The 25,025-nt window shown below is 37.5% G+C and overlaps 1 pseudogene; it reads right to left on the bottom strand.

The window, feature by feature from the left end:
* Positions 1-324: 324 nt before the first annotated feature.
* On the bottom strand, positions 325-4,441 carry LOC107013139 (annotated as a pseudogene).
* Positions 4,442-25,025: the final 20,584 nt, after the last annotated feature.

The raw sequence follows: 25,025 nt of genomic DNA, 5'->3' as shown, positions 1-25,025 counted from the left end.
ATCAAACAAACAGGATTATTAGATTTTCAGGAAAATAACTAGAATGTGCAAATCTAGCGAATTGAAAAACACAATGTAAAACTATTAAACCTTACCATACAAGTAGAATGTGACTTTTTTATAACCATTTCAAAAAACGGATTGTCACCAGTTAAGTCCACCAAACTGTATCGACTGCTATAATTATTTAGACCAACTTTTTCAATTATACTATTAGCTTCTCCAACCTCCTTATCAGCAACAGCTTGACATAAGTATAACAACTAGTACTATATTCTACTAATGAATTCACTTAATTAATAGCTAATAAAGCACTTAAGATGTTTACTTACGTTGCTCAATTACATTAGCATTAGTTTGAGGGCAATTAACTGGAATATCTTCCTTTTCATCCTCGATTACATTAGCGTTAGATTGGAGAATTGGAATATCTTCTTCGATTACATAATCATTAGATTGGAGAATTAGAATATCTTCGTCGATGACATTAGCATTAGCTTGGGCAACTAAAAATATCTTCCTCTTGTTCATCTGATTCAATATCTTGATCTATTTGATATTCAATTTCTGTTTTACTCTGATCATATATAGCGACAGCAAAGTGACAACGCGGGTTGTATGTGAACATTAATAAGCTCTTGACGCTTATTGAGTAATAGTCACAAAAATCACTCCATCCCTTGGCTAGCCAAATTTGGCCTTGAGAATTTTCCACTTCAACCTCCCAAGCTTTTCCATGGGGAGCCTCAAGAAACACGGAGTTTAACAAGTTCTCGCAGTGTCTTTTGGCAAATACTACTGGAATCCTCTGTGTGCAAAAGAAATGACAAATTTAATTTCATACAAACACAATTATTTTAACTTATATCTTGGACTAAATCAACAATTTACAAGGACTAAAATTACAACTAATTGCTTACCAGACGGCGTAATTCATCTAATGAAGTAATGATTGGATGAACTTAGGGTTGTTGGGAGAAGAGCTCCTTAAGGAAGATCCATGGAACTCGTTTGCCATGATAGATGGTAGGATGGGATATTGTAAAAGAACTTGTTTACTATATATAGGAGTTTGATTCACGAGAACTATGCACAGCTCGCTCACGAGGATACTATTGTATTTCACTCATGACATGATGCTTGTGAAGACTACTGTATTGAGGTGTGTCGATGACAATGTCCTTAAGAATATTTCACTTGATTTAAGTACATATTCTTGAATTTAACAAGCTCTTCTATAAAAAATATGAGTGAAAATATTTAATTAGAAATAAATCCAACATATTTATAGAATATTTGGGAGAAGAAAATAATCTTCATCTTTACTCTAATTAGGAGAAAAAACTACCATAAATTACATACATAATAATAAAGCTAGATATAGATCAGATGATGTGACACATCTCTTGGTATAGAAAATTACTACTATCTTTTATATTACATTTTTTTGAATTTTTTACTTCATTATTTTCATTAATCAATTCGTTTGATAATTATAAAAAAAATCTTACACCTAAATAAATCTCACGAGTTATATAAAAAACCATATACCTTTGTATTCTCACTTAATTAACTACATGTCACCTTAATTCCCTTCTATCTAATTCTTGTATCAATCTATTAATATCAATTATGTATGGTGTTGTTGGATAGTTATTTTCATTTTCTCCTTTTTAATAAGTATCTTTTTTCCTTTATTTTTTTAACGCTAATGTATTTAGTAATTAATAGAAAGGACATAAAAATATGGCCATAACTTAGATGAGTATTGAGTTGGAAATGAACATGATAAGCGAACACATTTTCTTCCTTTTGTTGAAACAGGTACAGTTGAAATTTTCTCAGGCGTCGGAGGTAACATAATTTGAATCTCACTTTTTGACATATAAAATGTATATGTTGATGAATCAAGGTCCTTGTTGTAGAATTTGCAGCAAGTTTTCCTCTTTATAAAACTTTGTTATATAATAGTCGTGAGCTAAATTAGTGAAGATGCGCCCAATCCCATGCTTCTTTCTCCAACTTAGAATCAGACTCACCTGGATAGTTAGTAGTTTAAGTTTTCTTGAAGTGCGTGATTTGACGGTCTTTCTCAATCACTCTCCACAACATAATCAATGTCTCTTTTAGATAGTTGAGGTTATTCTTTTTTTCCCATTTAATGGAATGAGTCCATATTTTATAGATTCTTCTTTTTTCTTGATTGGATAATAATTAATAATATGTGGTCACCTTCTTCATCCTCTTGTGATAGTTTCTTATATTTTTGTTGTTCTTCCTTATTAAGGCATGAGTGCATCTTGAAGGAGATAGCAAGGAACTAGTATGTTTTGAAAGACTTCTTCCTCTCTTCTGGTCCATGAATCCTGGCTTCATTCTAATCCTCATTTATAAGGTGGGGCTAGTGGATTTAGGTCTCGAGAAACAGAACACGACAACTATTTTAAGACGAAGGCAATATTAAAGTAAGTGATAAGGTAGATTTTTTCTCTCTTTTCTTCCATCGTGACTTATAACTGTTCACAAAGCTGCAAAATAGTAATTTATTTACTATCAATAAGTGATAATTAGAAAAAAAAGATTTAAACATATATATGCCAAACCATCCAAGAGTTACATTCCATAACGTTTACAAAATAAAATGTTAACTTGAGCACTTGATGAATACATATACTTGCAATTATAAGAAGATAATTTATGCAAAAAAGCTATCTGAAATTTGATACCCTAGCAAATTAAGTACAAGTTTGTCAATCTTTTATTAGCTAACAAATATAGCATCTGGGTAGCATCTTAATAAGAAAAACTAAAATAGCCAAAATGCAATAAAAAAATTGTATCTAATTAATTGCAAGCAAAGGGGTGTTGGGATCTTCTGAACTTGCAAAACATTAGAAACGGGGCCTCGAATCAACTTGAAGCGAGCTATTTTGTTATCTTTTCGAAAGGCAGTACATCCTTCTTTTATGATAACCATACTCCTAGTATACTCTATTTCCACTTTCCATTCTACTCCTTCTTCATTAACCAACCTCATATTCTTCATGTTGATTATGTCTGTTTGTTGGGCGAATCTCAACGGGATAGCCTATAAAACATATTCATCAAACAAACAGGATCATTAGATTTTAGGAAAATAACTAGAATGTGCAAATCTAGAAAATTTAAAAACACAATGTAAAACTGTCAATGGACACAATATTTTTATTCGACCTTTTTTAAATTGTCCCACATTTATAGAACGAATAAGGTATAGATCTTGCACATTGTATGCCTCATTATCTAGACTCTACCAATGAAAGGTCAAAGATTCAAATTTTAACAGGATAACAAAGAAAGACATGCCATTTTTGTATGTATGAAATTTGTGAGAACCTCGATTAATTCATGCTCAAAATTAAGTCTAGCCTTGGTCGTGCAAAGGAATATTTTTTTCAAGGGAATGAAATTTAATGTGTCTTCTTACATTGGATTTTGAGAAATTCTAATTGATAAAGACTAAAAATCATTCTATTTAAATCCACAATTGACAAGGAGGGAAGTAGAGTAGCACTAACATAATGTTTGGAATAGTCGGTGAATTCAAGAATAAAAAGAAAAATTAAACAAAGAAGATGGGATTAAAGCACTTATGAGACACCAATATACAACTACACCATGTTTAGGCACAAAATAAAGTTTTTATTATTAAAACTAATTATGTTCCCATGATTCACGACACAAAAGAGGTAGACCTGGCATTTTCCCCTAACAAATTCAATGAAGAAATGAAATTAACCATTTGACCATAAACTTTGGATTAAATTTTAAAAACCTATGCTTGAATAATTTTCAAGTTTCAAAATTTGGTTCTTCTTGAGAGAATTTTCACTTTCACTCACAAAAATTCAATTTATTTTAAGTAAAATGTATGTTCAAACATAAAATCAAATTTCAAAATATGACATCTTCATGAATTCAAATTTTCAAATTTCAACTTTAAAATTTATGCTCCAATTAACAGGAATATGATTTGGATAAGCGGGGATGGATGTTGGTATTTTGGGGGTGGATTTTGATATAGTGGAGCTTGGACATTTGCATAAGCGGAGGTAGCATTCTGATAAATTGGAGGATTACTGGGATGACTAGCTTGCGTTTAGCAAGCTTGGTTGGAATTTTTGGAAGACCGAGAACGACCTTGGGAATATGACGAGCTTCTGGTGGTTTTCTCTCTCCCATATGAAACACCAACGATTTCTTCTCTTTTCTTCTTCAACGTTCCTGATGATCCGGGTGATGCAGCAACACGGGCTATCTTTCTCATTTTCAACCTATCTTCGATAGTCTCACCAACTTTGATTATCTCGGCAAATTTTGCTCGTACGAGCAACAAGATTCGATCATAATACTCGGACTCTTGCACCCGTATGAACACTTTTACAATTTCTTTTTCAGACATGGGCGGTCTCACCCTCGCCGCTTCTTTTCTCCACCTATAGGCAAACTCCCTATACATTTAAATTGATTTTTACTTTTAACATTTCTAAAAAGTATCGATCTGGAATAATTTCTGCGTTGTAATCAAATCGATCGATAAAATCTTTGTCATTCAATGCATTCCAGCTGGGCCATTGCCTGGTCTCATGCGAGGTGAACCATTCAAGAGCTTCTCCACACATGCTTCGGCTGAAGAGCCGCATCAATAGAGTTTCATCTCTTCCAACTCCCACGAGCTAGTCACAGTAGGCTCTCAGATGAGCCATAAGGTTGCCCACTCCTATGAAAGTGTCAAACTTCGGGATCTTGAACCCTTATGGAAGGTCCAAATTTGGATGAATGCATGTCTTCATAACTAAGCCCGGCGATATCAGGGACGCATTCGAGCTCTTTCATGGCTTTTTTGATCTCTTATTTTATGTCTACCTTTGCCTCTTTCTTCGCCCTCCATCCCCTTTCCTGTTCCTCATAATGATCCAGCTCGGAACGGTACACATTGTGCTCGGTAGGGACAGGAATTTGGAAAGTGGTCCTTTTGGGTAAGGGTTGAGCTATAGAGGGACTCTGGGCATTTTGAGAGGTTTGATAATTCTGTGGGTAAGTCTGGGGATTGGTATTCTGATTTAAGTAGTGGTGGGGTATTTGGGGATTGAAATTATTTTGGTTTTGATTTTGGTTTTGATTTTTCGGTGGTGGAGCGGTTTGATGGTGGGTATTTTGAGGGTGGGGTGGCATTTGGGGATGGTTGTTTTGAGCAGGAGCTTGCTTATCTTAGTTTTGACACTGTCTCGGAAAGGCTAAATCACGTTGAGCTAAGGTCTTCTTGCAGCTGCTCTTTGACGTCCGTTGATCTGGCCTTCGTATCATCTCGTTACATGAAGGGGAGAATGAAAATTTTTAAAGATAAGGGCCGGGCCTGGAAAGGCTGCCTACGTATTTCACAAGGAGAATTCAGGCCCAACGTAGTTCGAGTACTAGATAAAACATTTTCATTCATTCGTTCATTACGATTACAAGGAAATTGAAAGGCAACAATAGAGTTCTTAAAGATAAAATGATGACGACACGCTAGTCATTTTCCTTCTTGTTGTAGCATTAGTCTCCTCCTTTCAGATGACCTAGGAATGGAGGTTTGTAGACGATTTCCTCGCTGTCGGGTGATCGTTATTGGGACCACTATTAGCCCCTTGGCGTAGAAAGGGTATTTTTCACACATTTTCTGAAGTTTATCAATCACGTTTCTATGGAAAGCTTTATTCTTCTTCCTCAATGCGGCCATACTTTCTCTCATGGAATTGAATTCTTCCATTTCCACTGTCAGCTCTTCATCAAGTGACATGCTTTTAGCTAACAGAGTGGCAATCGCCGATTCTATCCTCGCCTCTCTCGCTTCTATTTCTTACACTTTCAACCGAAGCATGTCCAACTTCTCTTGCAAGTCCTCAGTCTCCATCTCAACATCTTTCTTTCTCTTAATCTGTGATGCCAGATCCTCATCCAGCGTCAAGGTTGCAGCTTTGTAGATTGCGGTGGCCATGTTGACTCTGAGACCTTCCTCCTTGGCTTCTTGAATTTCTTGAGTGATCTGTTTGATCTTTCTTTGTAGTTCTTCTCTAGTGAGTTCCATCTGGATGTTCTTACCTCTGTCCATAGGAGTGATTTTTTCCTTTCCTGAGACAGTAGAATGAATGTTTTAGGAATTGTGGTATATGAGGTGTCTTTTGAGTGAGAAACTTGAGACTCAGAAATTTTGGTCGGACATTTTGTAACAGAGACTTGTTTGTATATATCTTCTGGAGATTTTTGTCCATAGCAATGATTTTTTCCTTTCCTAAACATGATTGTGACCCTTTTATGCCAATGGTAGGCCTACCGAATTGAAGGATGTATATGCTTTTTAAACCCGATTTATTATCCCTAAAATACTTCATTAATAGCATCCAAAATGTCTGATAAACATAAAGTAAAGAGACAGTTTTAAAAAAATTATAAAACAACGTACAAATAAAGAAGTCCCATGCAGGGGATGGTAAATAAAATTCAAGCCTCATCTGATCCTTCGTCAAGTCTGGTCCTCTTGGCGATGTTGACCTCTTCCCACATAGTATATTTGTTCGACCCTAGATGATCTCTCGCCAATCGAACTCCTTATTGATGTTTGAACCCCTCTATGGACTGAATCTGTTGTTCCATGCTATCATCTAACTCTGTCATGCACTGTCTGGCTCTTTGTAGTTCTTGTTTCAACTAAGCTATGACTTTGGTGTCTTTTGAGTGACGAAGTTGATGCTGTAATTATTTTATCAAACTTCTCTTGAAGTCGGTGAAGTCGGACTATAAGTTTGGCTCCAACATCTGCAATAATGTGGCCAGGCTCAATAGTTCCAGCGAAACTCGTTTTCAACCATTCTTTGTACTCCTTAAAACACTCTGGACGAAACCTGTTTGGTACAAGTTCACCCAACACTTTTCGAGATTGCCACATCCTAAGTATGTCTTCAGCAAATGCAACTCGTCCATTCTCGTGGTCAGTTGCAAATTATCTCATATCTGCGATCAGGGGCAGCTCTTGTTTTCCTTCTAGTTGCCTTAGGACTCGACCAGGAGCATATGGTCTAGTCCCTCTTAACCTAGCAAATACCAAGTAAGGGACTTTTTCTGTTCGAACCACCATATTCTTAGTTACCACCAAACTGTCTATTGACCACTGTACGTCTTCTTCTCTCAGCCCTCGAAGCCTCGGATACCAAAAAATTTCTTCTCCAATCTTATTGCAACGATTTTGGTACAACCACCAATCATGACCATGTAGCTCGTCTAACCGCTTTAGGGGATCTGGTTCTTTTGGAATATGAGTCTTGATCAAATGTTGCATCATCCACCACTGTACTATCAGATTACACCCTTGAAAGAAGTGTTCTCCGCTCTGATATTTGTCTAAAGCCCTAAAGATATCCACCAAAATCATAGTCGCTAAACTGTAGTACTTTGTTGATGATTTATAGTTCACTCCGTAGAAGATGGCATGAGTGACCATAAACATGCTAGAACGAATAGTGTATTTTTGTCCTTGAGAGAAAACACTCATTCCGAGTAAACATATTGCGAATGCGAGGGGACTCGTCTCTTTCCATTTTTCTTTTGAACTGAACTCGTCCTTATATTTCTAATAAGCCCTTGCACGTCCGAACCAATAATATAGTTTTCTAAAAGGTATATTTGGGCTGGGGAGCTTGTCCATCCACTCGGTTTTAACCAATGACAGTTTTTCTCTAACTTTAGCGAAATCCCATATTATAGGATTTAGGAGATCTGTATCTGGATGTTGTTTCCTTTTGTTGCACATGGAGACCGTTTGTAACTCGTGAGGACTTCTTCTATTGTTGGTGTCAAATCTACTTCCCCAAATCGAAAGACCATATGCTCACTATCCCAGAATTACACCATTGTTCCAATTAGGTCAGGCCAAGCATTCATCTCTAGCAGTGAGGGGAGGTAACATATGTGTTTCTGAACGATCATTTTGTCGTTGTTGTTCATGAATCTCCACCATACTTTGAGGATGGGATCGGGGACGGTAACCATTCTTTTTTTCAAAGGCTCATGTGCCGGATTCATACTAAAAAATAACAGACAAAGATTAGTTAACCCTACCCCGTTGACAACAAATCATTTTAAAAAAACACATACATCCTTCAATTATCACAAAAGCATGGTTGTCTATTTTTGGTAATTTGGGCCAAGTAAACAAAAGACGGACTTCTAATGGGCCCCACATGCCTTGAGTTTTGAGTCGTCCTAGTTCGAATGCTCCTAAATTCGGGATTTTGGCTCGGCTATATTCCAGTTGACTAGGAGTGGCTTTTGAAAAGATCAGGAACCCAAACAGACAATTTAGGCTGGAACTTGCGATAATTATTGGACGCATAACGGACCAATAAATTGTCACTAATTCCGAAAGAAAGTGAGTATAAAAAAGTGCGGCCGCGATTTCGCAAACTGTCCTTCAATATACTATACAATATATACCATAAATATGTCATGATATGCAATGTCAGTTTATAATTTAAACAAATTAATCACATATAAACAATTCAATAATAACACTTCGTCCAAATAGTCAAATTGTTTTTGTTAGAACTTAATTAATCCCTAGCAGAGTCGCCATTTCAGTTTTATTAAAAATATGTAAGTAAAGTAAAAATGAATAAGTTTCAAAAAATCAATTTATCTTATGGTTTAAGAGAAATTAATTTTCCAAATTGACAGAGTCGTAACTTGATTTTTTTAGTAAAAATCAAGAAAACTTAGAATTATTTTCAAAAGATTTAAACAGATAAAAATCAGTTGAAAAAGGGTTCGAAGTTCAAATGTTCATTCCGAGAAGGTGTTAGGCCCTCTAAATGCTCGCGGTTGACCGGCGATTTGACTAAATGACCATTTAAAAATAGTTTTCAAATATTATCTAAATAAAGTGAATTCACATTTTCTTTTTGATTTATTTTTATTACTACTTCACTTTACTTAACTACTTAAAGGGAAATAAACTAAAATGAGAGATTTCTAAATGAGAAGAATATAAAGTGTTGACAAAGGCTAATATATATATATATATACATATATATATATATATATATATATATATATATACATATATATATATACATATATAAATTTCAATATCTATAACGAAATAAAAATGGCTATCATTCGGGATTAATTAAATTAGAACCAAAAAACAAATATATATTAGTAGCTACAATAATAAATAAAGAGTAAGTGTAGAGATATCAAATTTGGGCCTTTGGCCCATTTTCTGATTGCTGCAATTCCTTGGGCTTTGGCCCTGTTTTCTTTCAAAAGAAAACTATGTATACACGTTATGTATACCCCTGTATACGGATTGTATTTTTATCCGTATTCGAAATTTTTCTTGAAACCTCAACCTGCGATCTGTAATTCACCTTCCTGTATCCTGGTATTTTTTTAGGCCTGTAAATCATTTTTTTAATTGTATACCAGTGTATACAAAAACAATATCGCCTGTTTTCAGGCCTTCCTAGGTCTGGAAAGTTTGATTTCAGCCCGCGTTTATCATCCTCCGCCTGTACTTCGATTTTGATTTGGGAAAACGAGATTGAGCCTCTTTTAGCTCAAGGTGAAATACATTTAAATAATGGAGGAATCCGATGGACTCGCTCAAAATTCATGCCAAACAAAAGAGAGAGAAAAAATAATTAATACACACTAGAGGAAAATTAATTCATGCACAATCATCAGTCTTAGTGGAACCAGAGAATATGAAGGCTTGCCATTAAAGGAGCAGAGGATCATACAAAGAAATCAATGGCAATAGCTGAGTGCTTCATAATGCTAAAACCATTTTTGCCCTTTCAAAATTTGAACAAAGAGGGTAATGAAGACAAAGGAATATTAAACCAAGCTTAGCATAAATTTTACGCACTAAGGCATACATTCAAAGGAACCCAGTGAAAGACAGACAACAAAATAGGTTACTGATGGTATGCAACTAACAGATAAAGGGTCACTACTCTCGTTGACTACAAAATAAACACCTTGGATTAAATCTAATATCGCTATATACTATGCATCGGTAAAATGGAACAAAGAGGAGATCATACACATAAAGTAATATATATATATATATATATATATATACACAAAATGAGTTGGAAGAAACAGAACTCTATGTAAAAAATAAAATAAACAGAGGTATGCATCTACTCACAAATTGGCTAAATGAAGGAAAATAGTGAAACTAAAAAATGCTATCGAGATATTGCAACATATAAGTACAAAAAAAATCCACAATAGAGGAAAGTGATGAACTTAAACGGAGCTCAATTAATATGAGAAATCTTTTAAAGCTTTCAACTCCATTCCGGAAGAGGAAGGGAGAATCAACGTCTCGGATTGATTTGGCGTCCTTGTCGCTTGACGTGTTGAGCATCCGCGCGAGGAAGGACGAGATGGGAGCCTGTCGTCGCTGAAATCGCTACAGAAGACCAGTGCCAGACGAAAAAGGGAGACGTTGGAGGAGGCTCAACACTCCACCACGCACCGATGTCTCGCTCACGCGACTATTTTTCTTGCTGGGAATTTTAGGTTGTCGTTGTTGTCGCTTGCTGCGCGTGAAGAGGGAGACAAACGTACAGGGATCATTTTTGATTTTGGAATGGGCTGGAATAAATTTAAGAAAAAGAGATGGGAATTATGGATAGGCCGGATATCTTCGGACAATTGGGAAATTGAATTTGGCAGATGGAGAAAGTGGACGAGGCCCAAAATGGTAAACTACTAATCCAAAATTGCAAACTACTATATGATTAAAACAAATAGTAAAATATTGTTTTTAAAATAAAATAAAAAAATTTTGCGAACGATTTTTTAATATTCATAAGATAAACTAATTCCATATAAAAATTACATAAACAAATATACTACTTAAGCAATAGCAAAACTAATGAATAAATTTAATTAAAAACTAAGGAACCTAACTACAAACTACTAAAACCAATTCTATAAAGCTCTAAGTGGAATAAAATCTTTTTGATACAATTTTTGGATATTTTATAAAATAAATTAGGCGTATAAAATATATATATATATATATATATATATATAGGTATGCGTACATCACTTTAAAGATTCTAAAACGGCTAACACAACTTTAACTAATAACTCAAAAAAAGCTTTGAATTTTTTAACTTCAATTATTTTTAACTCGTTTGGAAATCAAGAGGCTCGAGAATTAATTATTCTCGAGGAGAGTCAAAATTGGGTGTCAACAAGTGTCCCTCATTTTACTTAGATTGATGCAAGAAATCTGAGAAAAATGAAATTGACCAAGCCAATTTTGACCGACCTCATCTCAATCTTTAGGGAAAGGGATTTTGGTACGGACTTTAAGAATTATGGCCGAACCCCGGACATGGGTTTCCTACATATCTCAGACTACATGAGAATTTAGACCACTTGTAGTTCAATAATCTTGATTTTAACACACGATTTTGAAAGTGTTCAAAGCCATCTAAATACTGAAGTATGAAGGGATCAAAATGCTCGGGAATAGGCTTTAAGAACGAATATTGAAATACAGCCGAGTTTTCAATATTGAGCTCGCCTACATATCCTTGTATCTTCAGGAATCAGGCTGTCTGTAGTTCGACTCGATTAGTCGAGAAAAAAATCTATTATGCTATATAACCTTCGGTTCTGGACAAGTGACAAATTAAATCGAGTATGAAAATGAGGCTCGTAACCTCTTAGCCATGAACATGGCGCGCTTCACACCCATAATTAAGAACTTACACGGACATAATTACCAAAGCTCTTGGCGCATTGTCACTCAGATCGGAAACTTGCTTATGACATATACAAAAAATTTCGGATGCGAGACTGAAACTGACAGACCTAATGAAAAACCCACATGCCTTCTGATAGGGGTGTGGTTTGATTGTGGTGGAAGTCGCTCCTCTGCTCGCGTCCTAAGAGTTTGACATTCCTCTTTGGACTATGTCCCAGTTCGCTGCTAAGAAAAAGTTCCACGTTGTACTGCATCCTTTTTTATGTCGTCCACACCTGTGGTATGTTTCAGAGAATTCATTCTTTCGGATGCTCTCGACAAAGACTGAGATAAAAATCATCAGCATAAAAATGCAATTAAGATGGGAGACAGTGTCTTTTACCACGTCGACACTTAATTTTTCTCCTAGACGTTTGACGTCAACTCGATTGGTTTGACGTAAAGCAAAAAAAAGCTTAAAGCTTATGTCTTGTGTTTGCAATATAATCTTCAATGCATTCTTAATTTGATGTCAACATAAAGGAAAGTTGATGCGGTGTGCTAGTATTTCTCTTAACGTCGTCTTCGATGCTCTTCTTGATGTTTACTTTTATCAAAATAAAAGAATGCAGTTGATGTCGATGGATAAATATTTCTCTTGGGATGCACAATTTCCTTTTCTGGTAGTGTATGACTTCTTGCGGGACATGAATATCTTCTCGCGATGCGTAAATTTCTGCGAGGTATGAAATCTTCTCACGATGCATAACTTTTCTACGAGGCATGAAATCCTCTCGCGATGCATAAATTTCAACGAGGCATGGACTTCTCGTGATGCATAAATTTCTGCGAGGTATGGAATCTTCTCGCGATGCATAAATATCTGCGAGGTATGAAATTTTCTCGTGATGCACACATTTCTGTGAGGTATGAAATCTTCTCGCAATGCATAAATTTCTACGAGGTATGAAATCTTCTCGTGATGCATAAATTTCTGCGATGTATGAAATCTTCTTGCGATGCTTGGATATTAACTCGTGATGCATGATCTTCCGGATGTATGAATATTGACTCGCGATGCATGGATATTGACTCGCGATGCATGATCTTCCGCGATGCATGGATATTGACTCACGATGCATGATCTTCCGCGATGCATGAATATTAACTCGCGATGCATGATCTTCCTCAAGGCATGAATATTAACTCTTGATGTCATCCTTGGTACTAAATGAAGATAGTGCTTCAATCGAGCAGCATAGTGATCTTCTGGGTGCTTTCTGGATAATCATATCGTCTCCAATGATGATAACGGTAAAATGACTTCTAAATAGTATATCGTGTTGATCGACCATAAAATAACTGACCCCTCCAAGTAATGTATAGTATCATATTCGACATTATAATGCAAATGACGTCCTTTACGGAAACCGTAAACTCTTCCTTGAGATTTTCGCTTGATTCACCTTCGAATCTAATTGAACGTTCTTTATGAATTTCATGTTGTTGGAAATTGATTGAAGTAAACAATTCATATTCCCAAGTCTCCAACATAAGCGATATAAAATGATTCCTGCTTCTAGGAAAACGATTGATTTTGGGTTAGTTTTCTCCTCCTTTGACTTCTCCATATTCATCCATCGGAAGACTTTACTAATTTCAGAGCAAAGCTATAAACCTGCGTACACAAAAAAATTGTTAGTTTTAAAACAAACTGATCTGTGTCGATTTCTTCAGTTGTTTGCTCCTTGTCTTGCTATCTCCAATTGATTTCCCGATATCTCGACTCTTGATAGATAAGACACAATATTTTATGCCAAAATAATGAAACATAAAAGGGAAAATTTAAGAGAAATAAATTTCTGAGAAATAGTATCTAAAAAGGGTCACTGCCAAGTCATATCATATCAGGCTTAACAAAGTTCTTTGAGTCTGATGCTTGGAGGTCTATCTGATTATTCGTTGGGTAATTTTCAGAGTCACTCCGGACCTGTAGATAAACCCATGCAGAAATTTTGAGGCCATCCTCAAAATTTCTGTCCTAGTTAACTGTCTTGCTTATCTTTCCACTGTAACTGAGTAGATCGTGGAATTTTTGAGATCTTCTCAAAAATTCTGTCCTAGTTGCAAATCTCGAAATATCTTCAGTCTTGACTTGCTGAGGAAGAATCTTCTTCTCGAGAATTTTTGAGCCCCTCTCAGAAATTCTATCCCAGTTTCTATCGTAAAGAGGAATAGAAATCTTACGAGAGATATGATCAAACCCTTGTGAAGCCTACGTATCCCGTTGAGGCAGGAATCAGGTCAAACGTAGTTCCCCTCAAGGTTAACAATAATAAAAAAAATTAAGAAGAAATCGACCGAGGACGACATAGGCCGCATACGTATCTCATTCTTGAGAATTCAGATCAAACGTAGTTCATTTACAAAAAGGGATAAAAATTTAAGCAAAACAAATACAAGCAAACAGAATGATTACAAATAAATGACAAAAATACAAACTGAAACTTCACACGTAGTATCTCTTGACAACATCTGAGTTGATTGGCATGCAGTTCCATCCATCTCCGATATGACCAAAGCACCTCCGGATAATACTTTGCGAACCATGTAAGGACCTTGCCAATTTGGCGCGAATTTTCCTTTATATTCGTCTTGATGATGAAAAATACGCTTAAGGACCAACTGACCAACATCAAAAATTCTGGCTCTTACTCTCTTGTGAAAAACACAAATCATTCTCTGTCGATACAACTGACCATGACAAATGGCCACCATTCTTTTCTCGTCAATCAATGTTAATTGGTCAATCCGCTTGCTGACCCATTCTGCATTACTCAATTTAGCTTCTTGTATGATTCTCAAGGATGGTATCTCAACTTCAGCAGGTATGACTGCTTTTGTTCCGTATACTAACAAGTAAAGAGTAGCTCCAATCGATGTTCTGGTAGTCGTTCGATAACCCAACAAAGCATATGGAAGCATCTCATACCAACCTCGGTGATTGTCAATCATCTTCCTCAGAATCTTCTTGTTATTCTTATTGGTGGCCTCTACAACTCCATTCATTTGGGGACGATAAGCGGTTGAATTCCGGTGCGTGATCTTAAATTGCTCACATATATCTCTTATCAAGTAACAATTAAGATTTGCACCATTATCAGTAATGATCATTTCTGGTACTCTGAACCTGCATATAAAATTATTGCGAACAAAATCAGCCACAACTTTCTTGGTTACCGACTTGTAAGAAGCAGCTTCCACCCACTTGGTGAAATAATCAATGACAACCAAAATAAATCTGTGTCCATTAGAAGCGGCTGGCTCTATCGGACCGATGACATCCATACCCCAAGCTACAAACGTCCAAGATGAACTCATAGCATTAAGTTCGTGAGGTGGCACTCGGATCAAATCACCGTGCACTTGACATTTATGGCATTTTTGCACAAACTTGCAACAATCATTCTCCATAGTCATCCAGAAATACCCGGCTCGAAGGATCTTTCTTGCCAAAGTGATCCCATTCATATGCATACCACAAACTCCAGCATGTATGTGTTCAATAAGCTTCACAGCTTCAACAACATCAACACATCTTAGAAGACCCAAATCTGGAGTCCTCCTATAAAGGACTTCTCCATTTAGAAAGAAATTGAGAGCCATACGGCGTATCGACTTCTTTCTGTTGGGTGTTGCATCTTCTGGATAATTTCCAGACTCCAAATACTTCTTTATATCAAGATACCAAGGCAAACCGTCTGAGGTTCTGCTTCAACATGGGCACAATAGACTGGATGTTCTTTCAACTCTATATCCAGATGATCAATATAATTTGTATCTGGATGCTTAATCATAGAAGCGATGGTGGCGAGAGAATCAACCAACTCATTCTGTATTCTGGGAGTACATGTAAACTCGATCCTGCGTAATCTTTTGCACAACTTCTGTACATACTGTACGTAAGGTATAATCTTCAGATTCTTCACAGCCCATTCTCCTTGAACTTGATGAATCAACAAGTCTGAATCTCCAATAACCAACAACTCGTAGACGCTCATGTCGATGGCCATTTTCAACCCAAGAATACAAGCTTTGTATTCAGCCATGTTGTTCGTGCAATTAAATCGGAGCTTAGCCGCCATGGAATAGTGCTGACCAGATTCTGACACTAAGACTACTCTAATACCTTTACCTTGATGATTTTCCACTCTATCAAAGAATAATCTCCAACCTGGATACGCTTCAGAAATATCTTCACCCACAAAGGACACTTCTTCATCGTGAGAAATAAGTCTTAAGTGGTTCACACTCTTCATCAACGGGATTTTCTGCCAGATGATTAACCAAAGCCTGTGCTTTTATCGCCTTCTGAGTCACATACACAATATCAAACTCACTCAATAGCATTTGCCACTTAGCTAATTTTCCGATCGGCATCGCCTTCTGAAAGATATACTTCAGCGGGTCCATTCTTGAAATGAGGTATATAGTATAAGAAGACAAATATTGTCTCAACTTCTGGGCAAGCCAAGTCAAAGCAAAACACGTCCTCTCTAAGAAAGTGTAACGAGACTCGTATGGAGTAAACTTCTTGCTTATGTAATAGATAGACTTCTCCTTTTTTCCTGTCTCGTCTTGTTGACCAAGTACGCATCCGAATGCATTATCTAAGACGGACAAATACAAAAACAATGGACTCCCTTCCCGCGGAGGAACTAATACCGGCGGATTGAACAAATGTTCTTGATAGCATCAAAAGCAATCTGACACTCTTCAGTCCACTTTGTCGGAGCGTCTTTCTTCAGAAACCTGAAAATAGGCTCACACACCACGGTTGATTGAGCTATGAATTGACTGATGTAGTTCAACCTCCCTAAGAAACTCATCACCTCTTTTCTCGTCTTCGGCGGAGGTAACTCTTGAATCGCCTTAATCTTAGAAGGATCAAGCTCAATACCTCTTCTGTTGACTATAAATCCCAACAACTTGTCGGCTGGTACTCCAAAAGAACATTTAGCGGGATTCAACTTCAAGTTATAACGATGCAGACGATCAAAGAACTTCTTCAAATGTGTCAAGTGGTCCGAACTCTCGCAGAACATGATTATGACGTCACCACATACACCTCAATATTTTTATGAATCATGTCATGAAATATGGTCGTTATAGCCCTTATATAGGTAGTACCAGCGTTCTTGAGGCCAAATGACATCACTCTGTAATGATATACACCCCAAGGTGTAATAAAACTTGTCTTTTCTACGTGTTCTTCGTCTTTTAGAATCTGATGATAACCTACATAACAATCCACAAATGATTGCATTTCATGTTTAACACAGTTATCAATCAGAATGTGAATGTTCGTTAATGGAAAATTATCCTTAGGGCTGGCTTTGTTGATATCTCTATAGTCGACACAAATTCTGATCTTCCCATCTTTTTTGGCGACCGGAACAACATTGGTCAACCAGGTTGGGTATTGTGTCACTTCCACCAATCGAGACTCTATCTGCTTGGTAATCTCTTATTTAATCTTTAAACTCAACTCAAGCTTAAATTTCTGAGTTTTTTGCTTCACCGGACTGAACCTTGGATTAATCGGCAATTTGTGAGTCACCATATTGGTACTTAACCCTAGCATGTCGCTGGCCTCCCAGACGAACATGTCAATGTACTCGATGAGTAAATGAATTAGGCCTTTTCTTTGAGCTTCATTCAAATGAACGCTAATATTGACTTCTTTGACACACTCTTGGTCTCCCAGATTTATAGCTTCAGTTACCTCTAAATTCAGCTTATGCTGGTTTTCAAACTGTAGAAATTATTCAGCAACATATTCTGGTTCCTCACCTTCTTCGTAATCATCAACCTCGTCATCACCTGCCTCATTTGGTTCATTCAGCTCGTGACATGACATGACATTGGCAGGTTTAAAACTTACATTACTAAAACTGTAAACAAACAAAGTTAGGTAAGAAAAGTATAACAGATGAGTAAATAAACAAATTTTAAAATAAAAGAGGCTTTCATTCAAATTGGAAAAACGGTGCAAACTTTTGCCATGGCATAGGGCCATGTTGCCTCTTTAAATATCACGATGGAAAATTAAAAATTCAAACAGTTAAGAAAAATGCAAAATGGTGGGTCTCGGGCCTCTTTCAGACTAACACCAATTTTTAAATATGCATAAAATGATGCCCTTCTATCGAGGTGTTTGGGAGATCAGGATGGGCGTGGAGGTCTAGTTTTGCAGCATCTCCCCTGGCTCAGCATCACGGATACCAGCTAGCTCGACCTTTTCCTCAGTAACAACATCGAACTCCTCGAGAAGGCCATGATTCCTTCCACAAGGTCTTCATGCTTGGCATACTCCTGGACTGGGAAAGATTGATACAGATGTGGGATCGGCTTAGTCAATGCTTTATCATTCTTCTTCTTTGTCTTCATGTCATCATCTGTGGGGATGTACCCCAAACCATATCAGGCTCCTTTGACGAGGACCAGAATAGGCTCAATGATTCCTTGGGAATTTCCTCCCAATCCGAAACTTGGTTCAAATCCACTTTGCAACATCATAGTAGCAATCATCTTATACACAGAAGGCATGAGAGGTTGTGGGGCCAAGTCTTCACCGATGGTATTTACTAGCTCCACCGTGTAGAAATCAGTAACTCGAGACACTTCATTGATAATCGGTGCCTGTCTTCCAGAATGACTACCTTCGCCATGAATGACTAGCTCTTTGTTCTTCCAAACGAGTTTCATCATCTGATGCACGGTAGAGGGCACAACTCCAGCCATGTGAATAAAGGGTCTTCCCAGAAGAAGGTTATAGCTGGTGTCAATATCTAGGACTTAAAGTTGTGCGTTAAACTCGGCAGGGCCCAATTGGATAACCAAATTTACGGCTCCCAAGGTATCTCTTTGAACCTCATTGAAGGATCTCACATTCACTTGATTTTGCTTAAGTTTCCAATTCAAACTTCAATTGCCTTAGCGTTGACTACGGGCAGATGTTCAAACCAAATCCATCATCTACTAAGACACGATTGATAACCTTTTTCGCGACAGACGACAGTGATATGCAGTGCATTTTTGTGGGACTTGCCTTCAGAAGGCAGCTTATCGTCACAAAAGTTGATTCGATGCCCTCGAATAACCTGGTGGATCATAGCGGCCACGTTATCATTGCTTGTACCCGCGTGTACATACGTATCATCAAGAGCCTTAATCAAAGCCTGCCTGTGCGATTGAGAACTCATCAGCAGGGCCCATACATAAATCAAGGCTGGAGTCTTCTTCAGAATTTCTCAGCCTCACCCTGGATTATTGGCCTTTTAGATTGATCCTTCTTTTTACCTCCGAGAGCAGTCTCCTCAGAAGTATAACATCTTCTGGATCGGGTCATACCTTGTGCAGCAACAGTCTCAATCACAAATTTTGGCTTGATAAGAGTTTTTGATGGCACCAAGGCGACAACCTTTGCGGGTGTCAAGATAACGAATTTTTTCTTCTCTTTGATGCTCAAGGAAGCTACAGCCTTTTCCACCTCGTCATGAATGATTGGAGTTATCACTTTTGTTCCACACATCTATCATACTAACGTTTCCGTCTCCATGATTCGTCAAAGGATTGGTATTGACATTAGGTGCAGGTGGTTGGAGAGAAACCACCTATTGGTCAATTAAATCCTTAATCTTGTGCTTGAGGTTGATACATTCCTTAGTATCATGCCCAACACTATTGGAATGATAAGCACATCTCTGATCTGGCCTATAGAATTTTGAATTGATATCTACGGGTTTGGGCCCCACTGGGTGGATATATCCGGCCGCAGCTAGTCGCTCGTACAACTTTGTTTGGCTTTCTGCGAGCACAGTGAAATTCCTCGAAGGTTTCCTCTCGAATCGAGGTCGAGTGGAATCATAATTTCCTTGTGGGGGAGGCATCTGTTGATAACCTCGATTGTTCATACGGGGAATTTGATTTCTTGGATATGAGTTTTTCTGATAGTTTGGCATTGGATCTTGACAGTTCGGGTGGGGATTTTGATATAGTGGAGCTTGATCTTGATAGACAGGAAGGGGTGTTGGGTAGCTCGACTGCACGTTAGCACAGTTGGGAGCAACATCACGGTAGGGAGATGGAATCTGGTAGGGTGGACAAGTATCAAAATCAGTAAAATTTAAAGTACTAAGTACTTCATCATTTACTAATCTCTTATTTCTATCGATGGAGATATGTCCCAATCTCCGATGACATAAGATAGAGGAGTCTTCATTTATAACACATTTTTTTATGTTATTTTGTACATGCATAACAATATGAGAGGAATAATTTTGTAAATTAAGAGATAAAAGATCATCAGGCAATGTACCATATCCAATAAGTTTATATTATTCTATGTTTTATTTATAATAACTAGTGAAATTTAATGCAATTGTAGAAACATATTTAAATTTATCATATCATCTTTTTTAGGATATTGACATAAATTTTAAGCAATACGTATTTTAGTTAATTCATAAATGTGAATTATTTAAAAGGTATACGTAGTGTATGAGCATTTTTTAAATCAAAACATATAGTAATACAAGTTTGCTACTCCAATCCAAAGATAGTCTGCAAAACTTGAATTCTTAAAAACTAATCCAAAAAAAAAAACAAATTTATTTTGAAATACTAGAATAAGGCAAGCCCCCTACTGTCGCAATGGTGTGAGTCCTTTTCTATCTTCTCGCCACAAAGAAAGGAAAGCACCACCAAACCAATAAGAAAGAAAAATGCACGATGTAAGGCCCTAGCTGGCTTGGTTCTCTCTTACTATAGTCTACACTCCCCTTGGCCCTTATGAGTAGGTTTTACTTTTACCTAGTTTCTTCCCAAACCAAAAAAGTGCTAAGAAAAAGTACGTAATGGATATACCTTTCACTCTCATGTCTTAAGGACGAGATATTTTTTCCATTTCATTAATATTGTCTGATCCCATGATAAGGGTACAACTAATACAATTACCATATTAAGTTCAATCGCAGTATTACTGACATAAGGTATAAAAAATCAAATTAAAACACTTACTAAAAGAAATATGGTGTAATACCCGGTATCCAATAAAGACTAAAAACTAGCTTTACAGAGAAAAATTTGCAAGTGCAACCAATTATGGCATCGATTGACCGTATCGTGACCCACGATCAATCCTGCACATCTGTCAATGGTGTCAGAAACTCCCAACAATCTCAGCCCAGGAAAATTGGTGAAGTCTTGGTCAACGTACGGACCTACGGTCTGTAGGTCAGACTACGGTCCGTAGTCCGTGACCGTCGATTGACACCTCATTCTCCCACTCTCTGAAAAGAGCCACATATGACCAGCACGATCCGTAGGTAGACCTACAGTCCGTAGGTCTGACCGTAGGTTGGAATTAGCCGACAGTTAAGGGGGAAGTGCAGTTGGGTAAACTTCAAATGGTCATAACTCTTAGCTCAAAATAAATTAGGTGTCCCATGACCTATACACAGATAGATAATTGAATTATCTTTCCATTGCCACCGACCTTGCTAAAATCAAACCTCCGAGTAAAAGGTTATGCCCGTTTTAGTAAAGGACTGTCGAAAAGGCCCAACCTATGGACCCAACGACGGGCTGTCGATCAAACGACGGACCGTCAGTCCTGGTCGTCGTTTGGTCCGACAATAACTTACCCAGGGGTCTTTTGGTCCTTTCCCACTCCGTTTAAACCCTAAGTTACGTCATTTTGACCCTAAATCATCAGATTTTAGTCAGTTTAAGCCTAGAAACATAACTAAAACATATCTAAGCAAATCATTAAATCAAAACTTAGAAAATTAGAAGTAAGAAAGGAGAAAAAAGCTCAAGAACCGTAGTTCAAGAACGAAGCAAGTTTCCAGCCCCAAAATTAAGTGTTTCTCCATGAATTTTGTCACACAGCTGCTCTTTGACGTCCATTGATCTGGCCTTCGTATCTTCTCGTAACATGAAGGGGAGAATAAAAATTTGTAAAGATAGGAGTCGGGCCTGGAAAGGCTGCCTAAGTATATCACAAAGAGAATTCAGGCCCAACATAGTTCGAGTACAAGATAAAACATTTTCATTCATTTGTTCATTACGATTACAAGGAAATTGAAAGGCAACAATAGAGTCTTAAAGATAAAATGATGATGACACGCTAGTCATTTTCCTTCTTGTTGTAGCATTAGTCTCCTTCTTTCAGATGGCCTACGAATGGAGGTTTGTAGACGATTTCCTCCTCGTCGTCTTCCCCAATCGCTCCAGGGTGAGCGTTATTGGGACCACTAATAGCCCCTTGGCGTAGAAAGGGCATTTTTCACACATTTTCTGAAGTTTATCAATCATGTTTCTATGGAAAGCTTTGTTCTTCTTCCTCAATGCGGACATACTTTCTCTCATGGAAGTGAATTCATTCATTTCCACTGTCAGCTCTTCATCAAGTGACATGCTTTTAGCTAACAGAGTGGCAATCGCCGATTCTATCCTCGTCTCTCTCGCTTCTCTTTCTTACACTTTCAACCGAAGCATGTCCAACTTCTCTTGCAAGTCCTCAGTCTTTATCTCAACATCTTTATTTCTCTTAATTTGTGATGCCATATCCTCATCCAGCGTCACGGTTGCAGCTTTGTAGGTTGCGGTGGCCATGTCGACTCTGAGCCCTTCCTCCTTGGCTTCTTAAATTTCTTGAGTGATCTGCTTGATCTTTCTTTGTAGTTCTTCTTCAGTGATTTTTTCCTTTCCTGAGACAATAGAATGAATGTTTTAGGAATTGTGGTATAGGAGGTGTCTTTTGAGTGAGAAACTTGAGACTCAGAAATTTTGGTCGGACATTTTGTAACAGAGACTTGTTTGTATATATCTTCTGCAAATTTTTGTCCATAGCAGTGATTTTTTCCTTTCCTAAACATGCTTGTGACCCTTTTATGCCAGGGGTAGGTCTACCGAATTGAAGGATGTATATGCTTTTTAAACCCGATTTATTATCCCCAAAATACTTCATTAATAGCATCCAAAATGTCTGATAAACATAAAGCAAAGAGACAGTTTTAAAAAAATTACAAAACAAAGTACAAATAAAGAAGTCCCACGCAGAAGATGGTAAATAAAATTCAAGCCTCATCTGATCCTTCGTCAAGTCTGGTCCTCTTGGCGATGTTGACCTCTTCCCACATAGTATATTTGTTCGCCCCTAGATGATCTCTCGCCAATCGAGCTCCTTATTGATGTTTGAACCCCTCTATCGACTGAATCTGTTGTTCCATGCTATCATCTAACTCTGTCATGCACTGTCTGGCTCTTCGTAGTTCTTATTTCAACTGAGCTATGACTTTGGTGTCTTTTGAGTGACGAAGTTGATGCTTTAATTCATTTTATCAAACTTCTCTTGAAGTCGGTGAAGTCGGACTATATGTTTGGCTCCAACATCTGCAATAATGTGGGGAACGTTTGGACCAGGCTCAATAGTTCTAGCGAAACTCTTTTTCAACCATTCTTTGTACTCCTTAAAACACTCTGGACGAAACCTGTTTGGTATAGGTTCACCCAACACTTTTTGAGATTGCCACATCCTAAGTATGTCTTCAGCAAATGCACTCATCCATTCTCGTGGTCAGTTGCAAATTATCTCAAATCTGCGATCAGGGGCAACTCTTGTGTCCCTTCTAGTTGCCTTAGGACTCGACCAGGAGCATATGGTCTAGTCCCTCTTAACCTAGCAAATACCAAGTAAGGGACTTTTTCTGTTCGAACCACCATATTCTTAGTTACCACCAAACTGTCCATTGACCACTGTACGTCTTCTTCTCTCAGCCCTCGAAGCCTCGAATACCAAAAACTTTCTTCTCCAATCTTATTGCAACGATTGTGGTACAACCACCAATCATGACCATGTAGCTCGTCTGATCGCTTTAGGGGATCTGATTCTGTTGAATTATGAGTCTTGATCAAATGTCGCATCATCCACCACTGTAGTATCAGATTTCACCCTTGAAAGAAGTGTTCTCCGCTCTGATATTTGTTTAAAGCCCTATAGATATCGACCAAAATCATAGTCGCTAAAGTGTAGTACTTTGTTGATGATTTATATTTCACTCCGTCGAAGATGGCATGAGTGACCATAAACATGCTATTATGAATAGTGTATTTTTGTCCTTGAGGGAAAACACTCATTCCGAGTAAACATATTGCGAATGCGAGGGGACGCGTCTCTTTCCATTTTTCTTTTGAAATGAACTCGTCCTTATATTTCTAATCAGCCCTTGCACGTCTGAACCGATAATATAGTTTTCTAAAAGGTATATTTGGGCTGGGGAGCTTGTCCATCCACTCGGTTTTAACCAATGACAGTTTTTCTCTAACTTTAGCGAAATCCCATATAATAGTATTTAGGAGATCTGTATCTGGATGTCGTTTCCTTTTGTTGCACATGGAGACCTTTTGTAACTCGTGAGGACTTCTTCTATTGTTGGCGTCAAATCTACTTCCCCAAATCGAAAGACCATATGCTCACTATCCCAGAATTTTACCATTGTTCCAATTAGGTCAGGCCAAGCATTCATCTCTAGCAGTGAGGGGAGGTAACCTATGTGTTTCTGAACGATCATTTTGTCGTTGTTGTTCATGAACCTCCACCATACTTTGAGGATGGGATCGGGGACGGTAACCATTCTTTTTTTCAAAGGCTCATGTACCGGATTCATACTAAAAAATAACAGACAAAGATTAGTTAACCCTACCCCGTAGACAACAAATCATTTCAAAAAAACACATACATCCTACAATTATCACAAAAGCATGGTTGTCTATTTTTGGTAATTTGGGCCAAGTAGACAAAAAGCGAGCTTCTAATTGGCCCCACATGCCTTGAGTGTTGAGTCGTCCTAGTTCGAATGCTCCTAAATTCGGGATTTTGGCTCGGCTGTATTCTAGTTGACTAGGAGTGGCTTTTGAAAAGATCGGGAACCCAAACAGACAATTTAGGCTGGAACCTGCGACAATCATTGGACGCATAACGGACCAATAAATTGTCACTAATTCCGAAAGAAAGTGATTATAAAAAAGTCAGGCTGCGATTTCGCAAACCGTCCTTCAATATACTATACAATATATACCATAAATATGTCATGATATGCAATGCTAGTTTATAATTTAAACAAACTAATCACATATAAACAATTCAATAATAACACTTCGTCCAAATACTCAA

The sequence above is a fragment of the Solanum pennellii genome, chromosome 3, assembly GCF_001406875.1.
Source record: "Solanum pennellii chromosome 3, SPENNV200".
NCBI classification, from domain to species: Eukaryota; Viridiplantae; Streptophyta; class Magnoliopsida; order Solanales; family Solanaceae; genus Solanum; species Solanum pennellii.
Note: the sequence above shows the minus strand (reverse complement) of the source record. Positions and strands in the feature narration are given on the sequence as shown.